We start from the raw sequence: 12,248 nt of genomic DNA on the forward strand, positions 1-12,248 counted from the left end.
CTCGCTCGCACAGTACTGCGTCACACCGTCCAGCCACCGAGGAGCACCGAGCGCGCACGACGATCGCCGACCGGACCGAATAAAAGCCGCAGTCCGCGCCGCATCAGATCATTCAGCTAGCGACTGCCTTAGCGATAGGTACACCTCTGTCCTTTGGCTAGTCTCAATGGGTCGGGAGTTCGATAGCCACTTGCAGTCTTCTCCCTGACCTCCTTAGGTTTAGCTAGTGCCTTGGCGATAGGTTCCCGACTGTCCCTTGGCAATTTGCATCGGTAGCAGGCGTGCTCAACCTTGCCGTCTGTTATTCGATATTACGTAGATAGGAAGTAACCAGTTTTGTATGAACCCATAAATGTATGCACCTATATGTATAAGTTTTCATAGTCAATAAAAGTATCGTTGACATTGGCGTTTGAGTGAAACTCCCACCTACCCTACAATTGGCGCCCAACGTGGGGCCCGAACCCACGACCCTGAGATTAAGAGTCTCATGCTCTACCGACTGAGCTAGCCGGGCAGCCTTAGCGATAGGTACACCTTCTGTCCTTTGGCGAGTCACAATGGGTCGGGAGTTCGATAGCCCACTTGCAGTCTTCTCCCAGACTTACCTAGGTCCCTTGGCGATAGGTTCATAGACTGTCCCTTGGTATTTTTACATTGTGAGTTGTCACGCTCAACAATGACAACTACCCACTCTTTTAAAGAAGAAGTTGCATCTACCCTACATTATTTTTCTAAAGTACCCTACGTGTAAAATGGGACTGTACGAAATAAATAAGGAGGCAAACGACGAATCATCTAAAGAAGGTAGTAACAACACAACTTGAAGACAAAGTAGCAACAGAAGAATCCACAGTCACACCAATACAGTTGATGTATGCTATCAGACCAGCTTCACTCCAGGGGGAGGGTTCCGTCGAACACCCTCTCAGACAGTAACAGTAAGATAGTGCCAACTTGGCGAAACTGAAGGAGACATCGTTCTACACAAGTCCTGTCCTGGTACTCTCTCTTCAGACATACGTGTGCCAGAGATCCTGGTACTCTCACGGGACGTCATCGAGCACCAGAGGGAGAGAATGTAACAATACTGATCCTGGTACTCTCACGGGACGTTACCGAGTACCAGAGGGGGAGAATGTAACAATACTAATTCTCACGACGCGCGGGCTCGAATACTTTCTCGCTCGCACAGTACTGCGTCACACCGTCCAGCCACCGAGGAGCACCGAGCGCGCACGACGATCGCCGACCGGACCGAATAAAAGCCGCAGTCCGCGCCGCATCAGATCATTCAGCTAGCGACTGCCTTAGCGATAGGTACACCTCTGTCCTTTGGCTAGTCTCAATGGGTCGGGAGTTCGATAGCCACTTGCAGTCTTCTCCCTGACCTCCTTAGGTTTAGCTAGTGCCTTGGCGATAGGTTCCCGACTGTCCCTTGGCAATTTGCATCGGTAGCAGGCGTGCTCAACCTTGCCGTCTGTTATTCGATATTACGTAGATAGGAAGTAACCAGTTTTGTATGAACCCATAAATGTATGCACCTATATGTATAAGTTTTCATAGTCAATAAAAGTATCGTTGACATTGGCGTTTGAGTGAAACTCCCACCTACCCTACAAACTTTATTATATCGGCAAAAAACAGGTATCTTTCTTGTGATGTTTATGATGATAATGATGACAATTGACACAAGATTTCAAAGAACTTTCGGTAATTCATGACAGTAAATGAGTTCTGTGTCGGAATTTCGTGACAACTGTCGTATTTCTTGTGACAATTGTCCAAGTCCCAGCCCCCCCTTTGCTACAGTCCAACCCGAAAGGCACCTTAGGTCGGCGCTTACGTCATTATTACCGGCGCCCTAATACTAATGAAATGAAAATGAAATGAAAAATATTTATTTCGAGCAACTATGGACTCATACAGATTTGTTAGTAGACTTACGTACCTAATGTTAGTACCTAATTAACTATTACAATATATATACACTGCTGGAAACATGCATTTCGCAGCAGTGTCTCATATACGGGCAGTCAAGTCTGTCCGCTATCACACACAGGATAGGGTTGGGGCTGGCCCGCACCCGGCGCACCAGGGATGTGCATCGTGCAAACTAATGCGGTGCTACGCGACGTAAGCGCCGACCGCCATATTCAACGTGGTTTGTCACATAGTACCCTGTAAAGGTATGATTCCAGGGAAAAACTTTTTAACAAAAAAAATAACCGCCGTGCAAGTCGGTGCAGGTGCTTCACTAAGGTGCTCAAGTTTGTTTGAGGCTGGCACCGACTCCAAAAATAACAGATTGTAAATATATAAATACGCAGATTTGTGTGATTGATTTCAGAAGTATGTATATACATAGTTCATAGGTATTCACTTGCGTTATTGAAGACAAAATAATTATTTTTTTCTTTTCAGTGTGCTATTGTTTTTGTTGGTCGACTCGTTTCGTGTTAGTGCCGGGTTTTTTATTTCCTTTTAGTTTTTTTCGGCGGTTATTTTTTTTGTTAAAAAGTTTTTATTTTATAATTTTCTGTGGCTATAATTTATACAAATTATTGCATGCTTAATTTTTGATTACTTTTAAAATAGCTACCTACCTTGCTTTAGCTATTAACTGTTATATTAATAATCCTACTTTAACTATTATGTTCTGTAATATAAATAAATTACCCCTATTTTCCCACCCTTAGGGTAGGATTTTTTTCCAAATTTTTATTATTATTACGACTACTCTGTAAAAGGTTATGCGTGGTCATACGTTACAATCGGTGAGTGAAAAAATCAATCATCCCCTATTTTCCTACCCTTAAGGTTGGATTTTCTTTTCTAAATTTATATGGGACCAACTTCGGGGTATACCCTTTCCAATAAAAAAATAATTATCAAAATCGAACACCTCTGTAAAAAGTTATGCGTGGTCATACATAAAAAAAAAAAATATACGCGTCGACTTGAGAACCTCCTCCGTTTTTTTTTTCGTCGGTTGATAAAAAATATGTTATAACGTTATCCAGCGTATAATGGAATTCATAAAAGTTTTTCTTTATAATTACTACAAGTAAATTTGTTCATATTTGCATATTATTAAAAAGGTAAATGAAAAGTAATTAAGTAATTTAATTACTAATTAATGTAATCACAATTGCAAATTACACAGAAAAATTAATTACATGTAATTAAATTACACGAGTAATTAATTACATGTAATTAAATTACACGAGTAATTAATTACATGTAATTAAATTACACGAGTAATTAATTACATGTAATTAAATTACACGAGTAATTAATTACGCCCAACACTGGTTGGTGGCAAACAACCACACCGCTCGTCTGATGGTAAGCGGTTACCGTAGCCTATAAAGGCCTGTGACGTCAGTAACAGTGATGTCGACAAATGTCGCACCTGTCACGTTGGTGAAATAGGGCCCATATGTACAGTAAAAATCATGTTAAAAGATAATACTAACTGTTACGAATAAATATTTATACTGTAAAAAATTATCCCACCAAAAACATTTTCATGTAAAATGTTGCTAAGACGAAACCATAAGCCTAAGACGCACTGTTAAAAAGTTATGAGATCTCTTGTCGAGCCAAGCTTCAAACTCTACAAGCCCCTTCACTAACTCTACACCTTAGTCAAAATATGTGGCTTGGCTGTTTTGCTACCGCCTCATGGGCATAAGGTGAAAAACTTATTATAATCATTATTTTTAGGGTTCCGTACCTCAAAAGGAATAAAACTGAACCCTTATAGGATCACTCGTGTGTCTGGCTGTCCGTCTGTCACAGCCTATTTGCTCCGAAACTACTGGACTAATAAGTTGAAACTTGTCTATAACCCAAAGACATACATGTAAAGTAAATATGTAATATAAATTTAAATAAAGGGGTCACTTTTGAGATGAATGATAAATAGAAGAAAAAAAACTATATCTTTGTTATATATCAAATGAAGGGGCTCATTTTAGAATTAGAATCTCAAATATATTTTTTTCATAATTTTAAAATAAATAGTTTAGAAGTTATTTAAGAAAACAGGCAAAAAATTAACATTACCCTTATCTCCGAAACTACTGGGTCTTTTTATTATGAAAAAAATACACATATTAGCTCTTTACCTATAGATGACAGCAAAACCTATTAGAAATGTGGAGCTAAGCGTGAGCAGGCCTATAGAACTCTCTGCGCGAGCTCGGATTAATACCTACGAATCTGCTCCCGTTCACGGTAGAAAAGCAAGCCAGTTGGTAGCCACACGCGCTCACGTACGCACGTCACCGCGCGCCGCACTGTCAATTTTTACGATAGTTACTCGGACGGCGGGATTCGGGAAATGAATTAGAGATGCACTAGATAAGAAATAGTAAAGATATGTGACGTTCCACGGCAAAAGGTACCATTGCCCCGACTGAATATTGGAGTGGCGATAATAATAAGCGTAAGCGCCAGCCGCCATAAGGTACCTTTTGCCGTGGAACGTCACATATCTTTACTATTTCATATCTAGTGAAGTCTAACGGCGCGATATCTTAAAGTTCGAATCGCGCGGGTAGTAGGTACCTACCTACTATTGAATTTCTTTAATTAAACATGTAATGTTTAATATGTGTGACAAATGTATAGATTTAGATATCTATCTATTTGAAATAGGTAGTAAATTTTTAATTTATTTTGGTTAAATGTTTATTTTAACGACAGTAAGTTTACACCGGAAAGTGCCTACTCATTTTTGCTCTGGTTAACTTATAATTAATTACCTTTATTCATGGGGTTTCTATTATTTTTCTTTACTATGTAACATTAATCTCTATCTGGTTTTAAATTACACGAAGTTTTAAAACTAATTCTTGCTGGGATTATTGCGCGGTTTATAAAACGGCGTAAACACTGCGGTTACTGCAGGGACATATGACCTTTTAAAATGACTATTTCGCAAACACTAAAGCATAATCGGAATATTAGGTATAATTTAAGATTTAGCTTTCCTTTTATTTCACTCCTCTGTTTAAGTGGGTATTTATTTATCATTTCTAAGCGTCAGCAACCCTAGCGTTGTGCCGGTGCGCGCGGTGCGGGGAGCGGCGCGTTGAAGGTCACTCCATTGTATTTTTGTGTAGGTATCAAAACGGTAGGTACTTGCGTTTTGTTTGAGAGATAAGTATCTGTTCGTAAGAACTATTGTATAATCTGTGGCGTGAGTCGGACTTAAGTACTTAGTTTTTGATCCGATCCCTACGGGTTTTTAAAAGACATTTTACTCACTTTTCACTAAAAAAACATATTGTTAAAAATTGTGTAATGTACGGAACCCTTGGAACGCGAGTCCGACTTGCACTTGGGCGGTTTTTTTATTATACATACAATAGTTCTTGTAGAAACGAAACGGCCGAGCTACATACTTTGACTAAGGTGTAGAGCTAGTGAAGTTAGGGCTTGTAGAGTTAGAAGCTTGGCAAGAGATCTGATAACTTTTTGACAGTGCGAGCCTTATGGTTTCGTCTGGGCAACATTTTACATCAAAATGTTTTTAGTGGGATTTCACTTCTTTTTGTAAGTTGCTTATGACAATCTTTCATCCCCTAATTTAAAGGGTTGAGGGTGATTTACTATTAAAAATCCTGAAATAAGTATCTGGGGGCATCTGTTACACAATGTACTTCTTACTGATTCCCCATATAAACCCTTCACCCCGTAAGGGTAAACTTTGGGGTTGAAATCTGCCTTCAGCCCGTAAGGGTAAACTTTGAGGTTGAAATCTATTCTATATCCTTCCCCATAACAATACCTATCTACATACCAAATTTCAACTAAATCGGTTCAGCTATTATTGATTCCCCATATAAGATTAAACCCCCTCATCATCCCCTTAGGGATTAAAAAATTCAAGTTTTTGAATTTATTTGTTGTTTGTGTACTAAAACTATCTTACATATCAAATTTCAGCTTCTTAGAGGACTTCAGGAAGTACCCTAAAGGTATTGATAATCAAATAGTGTATTGGTAATCAAATAATCAAGTGAGTGAGTCAGTGACGAAATCGAAGTTTTTAGATATGAATAAAATCTAAAGTATAAGAGCTATGCAATTGATATGCTTAATAATTCCGAGAACTTTGTTTATTTAGTATAATCCAACCCCAAGTTATGAGGGTTCCAAAAAACGACGAAGCGCTTCGAGAAAAGGTAGATAGTGCCCTTGCGCTTTACTCATCTTGGCGGGGGTACTGCCGTGCCCCCAGATGTTAAAACATAATAATAATAAAGCTTTATGTTTAGTGACTTTAGTTACCTACTATTTTCGCGTAAACTAGACAATTTTTATATCTTTAGTTAATAAGGCCCAAAAGAATTATTTTTAACTTATTATAAATATCCTCTTGTTGTGAAGTACCAAATATTGTTATTTGTATATGTATAACTCTTAAGTTAAAAACAATAAAATCTGTTATTGTCTACTGTCAAAATTATTATTTTTTGCGGGATTAAGTAATACCCTGCTAGTGTTCAATAAGGCCCACAATAGGACTTTTATAAAAGGTATATTTTTCAAGAGTATCGTAATATTTTTATAACTATTTTGGTATAATGAAGAAACTTCAATAAATAAGATACCTATTTGAGTGAGTTTTTCATACTTAATATCCTGTTTATTAAAAAAAAAAATTTTAATTTAAGGTGGGCCGTATATACGGCCGACACGGAATATACAATAAGGTGAGGTCACTTACCTTATTGTATATTCAATATTGTGATGAATCAAAGTCCTTCGTACAATCAATTGCCTTTATTTTACTCTAAGTTCCTACTTCAACACTTTCGACATTCTTAACTTAACAAGCAGTAAGCCTTCCTACTCAATGTTACCGGTTCAAGCGCCAAAGCGAGAATGCCCCTTCCATCTCATGGTAAGTTACATTTATACTTTTTCATCATTTGAATTGGCGGGTAGGAGAGTAGGGTCATTTTCGCGACTACCGACATATTAATTAACAAATATTCGGGTAAACACAAATCACATTTCTAATCACTACCCACTGAATGCCATAAGTTTAACATAACGCACACAAAATAATTATAATTTATTCTTGAAATCTTATGAAATATCACACTCGGCCATCCGACTGCGTGCTACCTCCGGTGCACGATCAACAATAATATCACACTCGGCCGTGTTGCCCGATGCCTTTTCAATCCTATTATAGTTAGACTAGTCTGTTTATACAATACCAATACTCTTCATTGTACACCAGAATACAATAAAATAATACAAAGAATTACAGCAACTCTAGTAGAGGTAAACTTCAAATCATTTAATTTACTCATGGTATCCGGTATTGCAGATGTAAACGGTATTCATTCTTCAGACTAGTATTACTATTACATAAAAAGGGATACCTATTTAAATACCTACTTATACTACTGATCATGTTAACGTTCACGAAATACATCGTCCACACTGTCAACCCCATACGATTAGTTATTTTAGCTTATTACACGCAGGATTACAGACATTATTATCGGCACGTACTTATAGAATAAGCCCAAATTTCATTGCATTGATTTTAGTACTGTAACATACTTATAACAAACATGGCACGAGCAATACAATTCAGCCTGATATATCAGAATAAGAAGAAAGAGACAACTACCACAGTATGAGCCATAATAACTGACATCAATAATCAAATTTTTAGACCTTTTATGGTAAATGTAAGAACTGTTTATGGGTATAATGTTTTGGGGAAGCTACGTAATTACATTAATGGCTTAATCGGGTTTGTAATTAACAGTTGCAATTATCTAATATTCTCTCTCTGAAATCAAACATTTTTTTTTTCAAATTACAATACTAGTTACATGCTTGATGACGTCCTCTACTGTAGGTCCTTCTTGAGCGTCGCCTTGACTCCCGCGGTCCTTCTTCGTGCGGGTCATCTGAGAGAGGCCCTCGTCGTCAGCGCCTGCTGTGGTGACGACATCTGTATTCAGGCTGTTCTCACGCTCGGCTGTCGCAGTCCACAGCGTCCTCTGTGGTAGATTCACCGTCGCTAACCTCCAGCGTCTACCGCGACTCTGCATCAGTCTTGCTCGTGACGGCAGTCTAGGTGATCTCGGGGTGTCAATATTGGAATCCATTTTACCCTGTAATTAAATTTCAGTGCGCTGCATGATTGGTTGTTAAACTTTCTTCTCACCCTACACTTATTTAAACTCATAATAAACTCTTTAAACTCAAAATAAACTCTTTAAACTCAAAATAAACTCTTTAAACTCAAAATAAACTCTTTAAACTCAAAATAAACTCTTTAAACTCAAAATAAACTCTTTAAACTCAAAATAAACTCTTTAAACTCAAAATAAACTCTTTAAACTCAAAATAAACTCTTTAAACTCAAAATAAACTCTTTAAACTCAAAATAAACTCTTTAAACTCAAAATAAACTCTTTAAACTCAAAATAAACTCTTTAAACTCAAAATAAACTCTTTAAACTCAAAATAAACTCTTTAAACTCAAAATAAACTCTTTAAACTCAAAATAAACTCTTTAAACTCAAAATAAACTCATTAAACTCAAAATAAACTCTTTAAACTCAAAATAAACTTTTTAAACTCAAAATAAACTCTTTAAACTCAAAATAAACTCTTTAAACTCAAAATAAACTCTTTAAACTCAAAATAAACTCTTTAAACTCAAAATAAACTCTTTAAACTCAAAATAAACTCTTTAAACCCAAAATAACTCTTTAAACTCAAAATAAACTCTTTAAACTCAAAATAAACTCTTTAAACTCAAAATAAACTCTTTAAACTCAAAATAAACTCTTTAAACTGAAAATAAACTCTTTAAACTGAAAATAAACACTTTAAACTCTTTAAACTCAAAATAAACTCTTTAAACCCAAAATAAACTCTTTAAACTCAAGATAAACTCTTTAAATTTTTAAACTCTTTAAGATCTCTGGCAGCACACTACATGGCCGCACTCATAAACAGCACACCTACATGGCTGTAGACTCTAGCAGCGCACTACATGGCCACATTCATAAACAGCTCTAGACTATTCAGACAATTCGTACTATATACTCGTATTAAACTCAAACTCATATTAAGCTCAAACACAAAATCGTATTAAGCTCAAACTCAAAATCGTATTAAGCTCAAACTCAAAATCGCATTAAACTCAAAATCGTATTAAACTCTAAATCGTATTGAACTCTAAATCGTATTGAACTCTAAATCGTATTGAACTCTAAATCGTATTGAACTCTAAATCGTATTGAACTCTAAATCGTATTGAACTCTAAATCGTATTGAACTCTAAATCGTATTGAACTCTAAATCGTATTGAACTCTAAATCGTATTGAACTCTAAATCGTATTGAACTCTAAATCGTATTGAACTCTAAATCGTATTGAACTCTAAATCGTATTGAACTCTAAATCGTATTGAACTCTAAATCGTATTGAACTCTAAATCGTATTGAACTCTAAATCGTATTGAACTCTAAATCGTATTGAACTCTAAATCGTATTGAACTCTAAATCGTATTGAACTCTAAATCGTATTGAACTCTAAATCGTATTGAACTCTAAATCGTATTGAACTCTAAATCGTATTGAACTCTAAATCGTATTGAACTCTAAATCGTATTGAACTCTAAATCGTATTGAACTCTAAATCGTATTGAACTCTAAATCGTATTGAACTCTAAATCGTATTGAACTCTAAATCGTATTGAACTCTAAATCGTATTGAACTCTAAATCGTATTGAACTCTAAATCGTATTGAACTCTAAATCGTATTGAACTCTAAATCGTATTGAACTCTAAATCGTATTGAACTCTAAATCGTATTGAACTCTAAATCGTATTAAACTCTAAATCGTATTAAACTCTAAATCGTATTAAACTCTAAATCGTATTAAACTCTAAATCGTATTAAACTCTAAATCGTATTAAACTCTAAATCGTATTAAACTCTAAATCGTATTAAACTCAAAATCGTATTAAACTCAAAATCGTATTAAACTCAAACTCGTATAAGACTCAAACTCGTATTTGACTCAAACTCGTATTAGACTCAAACTCGTATAAGACTCAAACTCGTATTTGACTCAAACTCGTATTAAATTCTCTGGTAGCACACTACATGGCTACACTCACAAACAGCACATCTACATGGCTGTAGACTAGCAGCACACTACATGGCGGCACTCATAAACAGCACATCTACATGGCTGTAAACATTAGACCCGGTTATATGATACCACCTACATGATATCTAGAACCCTAAGAGTCTGACTATTAGTACACCACATACATGGTGACTAACTACATGCTAACTACACCTTTACCCACCTACATATATAACTAAACATTAGACCCGGTTATATGATTTCAAATAAAATAAATAAAATAAAATAAAATAAAAAATAAATAAAATATGATACCACCTACATGATATCTAGAACCATTAATGTCGGACTATAGTACACCACATACATGGTGACTAACTACACTTTTACCTACATACATAGGTAACTAAACATTAGACCCGGTTATATGATACCACCTACATGATATCTAGAACCATTAATGTCTGACTATAGTACACCACATACATGGTGACTAACTACATGCTAACTACACTTTTACCTACATACATAGGTAACTAAACATTAGACCCGGTTATATAATACCACCTACATGATATCTAGAACCATTAGAGTCTGACTATAGTACACCACATACATGGTGACATTGGTGACTAACTACATGCTAACTATACTTTTACCCACCTACATAGGTAACTAAACATTAGACCCGGTTATATTACCTACATGGTACACATACATAATAGCCAAATCAATATTGAAAGTTTAATTGTTGTTACCAAACCACGTAATTGTCGTTACACGGCACTTAAGGTACATAGTAATCACTTAAGACACTCTTCATTCATTTCAAAACTAACCAGAGGCGGTTATCAAGCATGACTTGCTATTGGATCGTTTAGCTCATACTAAATATACCTACTATTTAATAGATTAGGTTCAGTATTCGAAACTCAAATATAGGATGCACATGTATGTAAACACTTTCATTTAACGACAGTACGTATTTCAACTAGATCTGCATAACAACCGAGACCTTCTGCATGTCTCTTCACAATATGGGCATATTAAAATTTAAAACCACTAAAATTTAAAATCAGTTAAATAAAATTGTTCCTTTAACGACAATAAACGTACTTGCCTTTAATGGTACACGTACAGTACTTGTTTGTTTTGTAATTGCTAACGGATTCATTAAATATTTATCCAAATCGTATCCATTGTATTCAACTTCGCTAAACATTGATACTACACAAAAATAAAAATAACATCTTATGTACAGTGCAGTTTAACTGCACTGTACATAATCGTAACATGACTCTTGTAAAAAGTTACCCGCAGAGTTATAAATTACGTAACAAGTCTACTTCGTTACTTCAACTTGACTATGATCGCGTATCTGCATATTATTAATCAGGTTTTGAGATTATAAGCATTACACAACTTAAAACTTACTACCATAACGTCAGAGTAAGTATATAAAATATGTATGTATATAAAATATGTATATGTAGATATACTAGGTACTCACACGTTCTGGTCCTTTTATGGGCGCCGTGTTACCACTTCTGACTTGTGATGAATCAAAGTCCTTCGTACAATCAATTGCCTTTATTTTACTCTAAGTTCCTACTTCAACACTTTCGACATTCTTAACTTAACAAGCAGTAAGCCTTCCTACTCAATGTTACCGGTTCAAGCGCCAAAGCGAGAATGCCCCTTCCATCTCATGGTAAGTTACATTTATACTTTTTCATCATTTGAATTGGCGGGTAGGAGAGTAGGGTCATTTTCGCGACTACCGACATATTAATTAACAAATATTCGGGTAAACACAAATCACATTTCTAATCACTACCCACTGAATGCCATAAGTTTAACATAACGCACACAAAATAATTATAATTTATTCTTGAAATCTTATGAAATATCACAATATGTATACGTGTAATATTGAGCAGTTGGTTTATAATATACATAATATGATATTGACGTTGAATAGGACAGGACATGACAATAGGAACCAGTAATAGGTATAGTCGGTCAAACCAATTTGTCAGTAAATAAAAACAAAAAACTATATTCATCCTTTTCTTTTGGGTGCTAGTACTAGTGTA

At 35.7% G+C, this 12,248-nt stretch overlaps 1 non-coding gene across 1 annotated transcript; it reads right to left on the reverse strand.

Annotated features, from left to right (window-relative positions):
- Nucleotides 1-444: 444 nt before the first annotated feature.
- On the reverse strand, nt 445-517 carry Trnak-cuu (transfer RNA lysine (anticodon CUU)). The gene has a single exon. It is a non-coding gene; the product is annotated as a tRNA-Lys (tRNA).
- Nucleotides 518-12,248: the final 11,731 nt, after the last annotated feature.

Source organism: Cydia splendana, unplaced genomic scaffold (genome assembly GCF_910591565.1).
Source record: "Cydia splendana unplaced genomic scaffold, ilCydSple1.2 scaffold_69_ctg1, whole genome shotgun sequence".
Lineage (NCBI taxonomy): Eukaryota > Metazoa > Arthropoda > Insecta > Lepidoptera > Tortricidae > Cydia > Cydia splendana.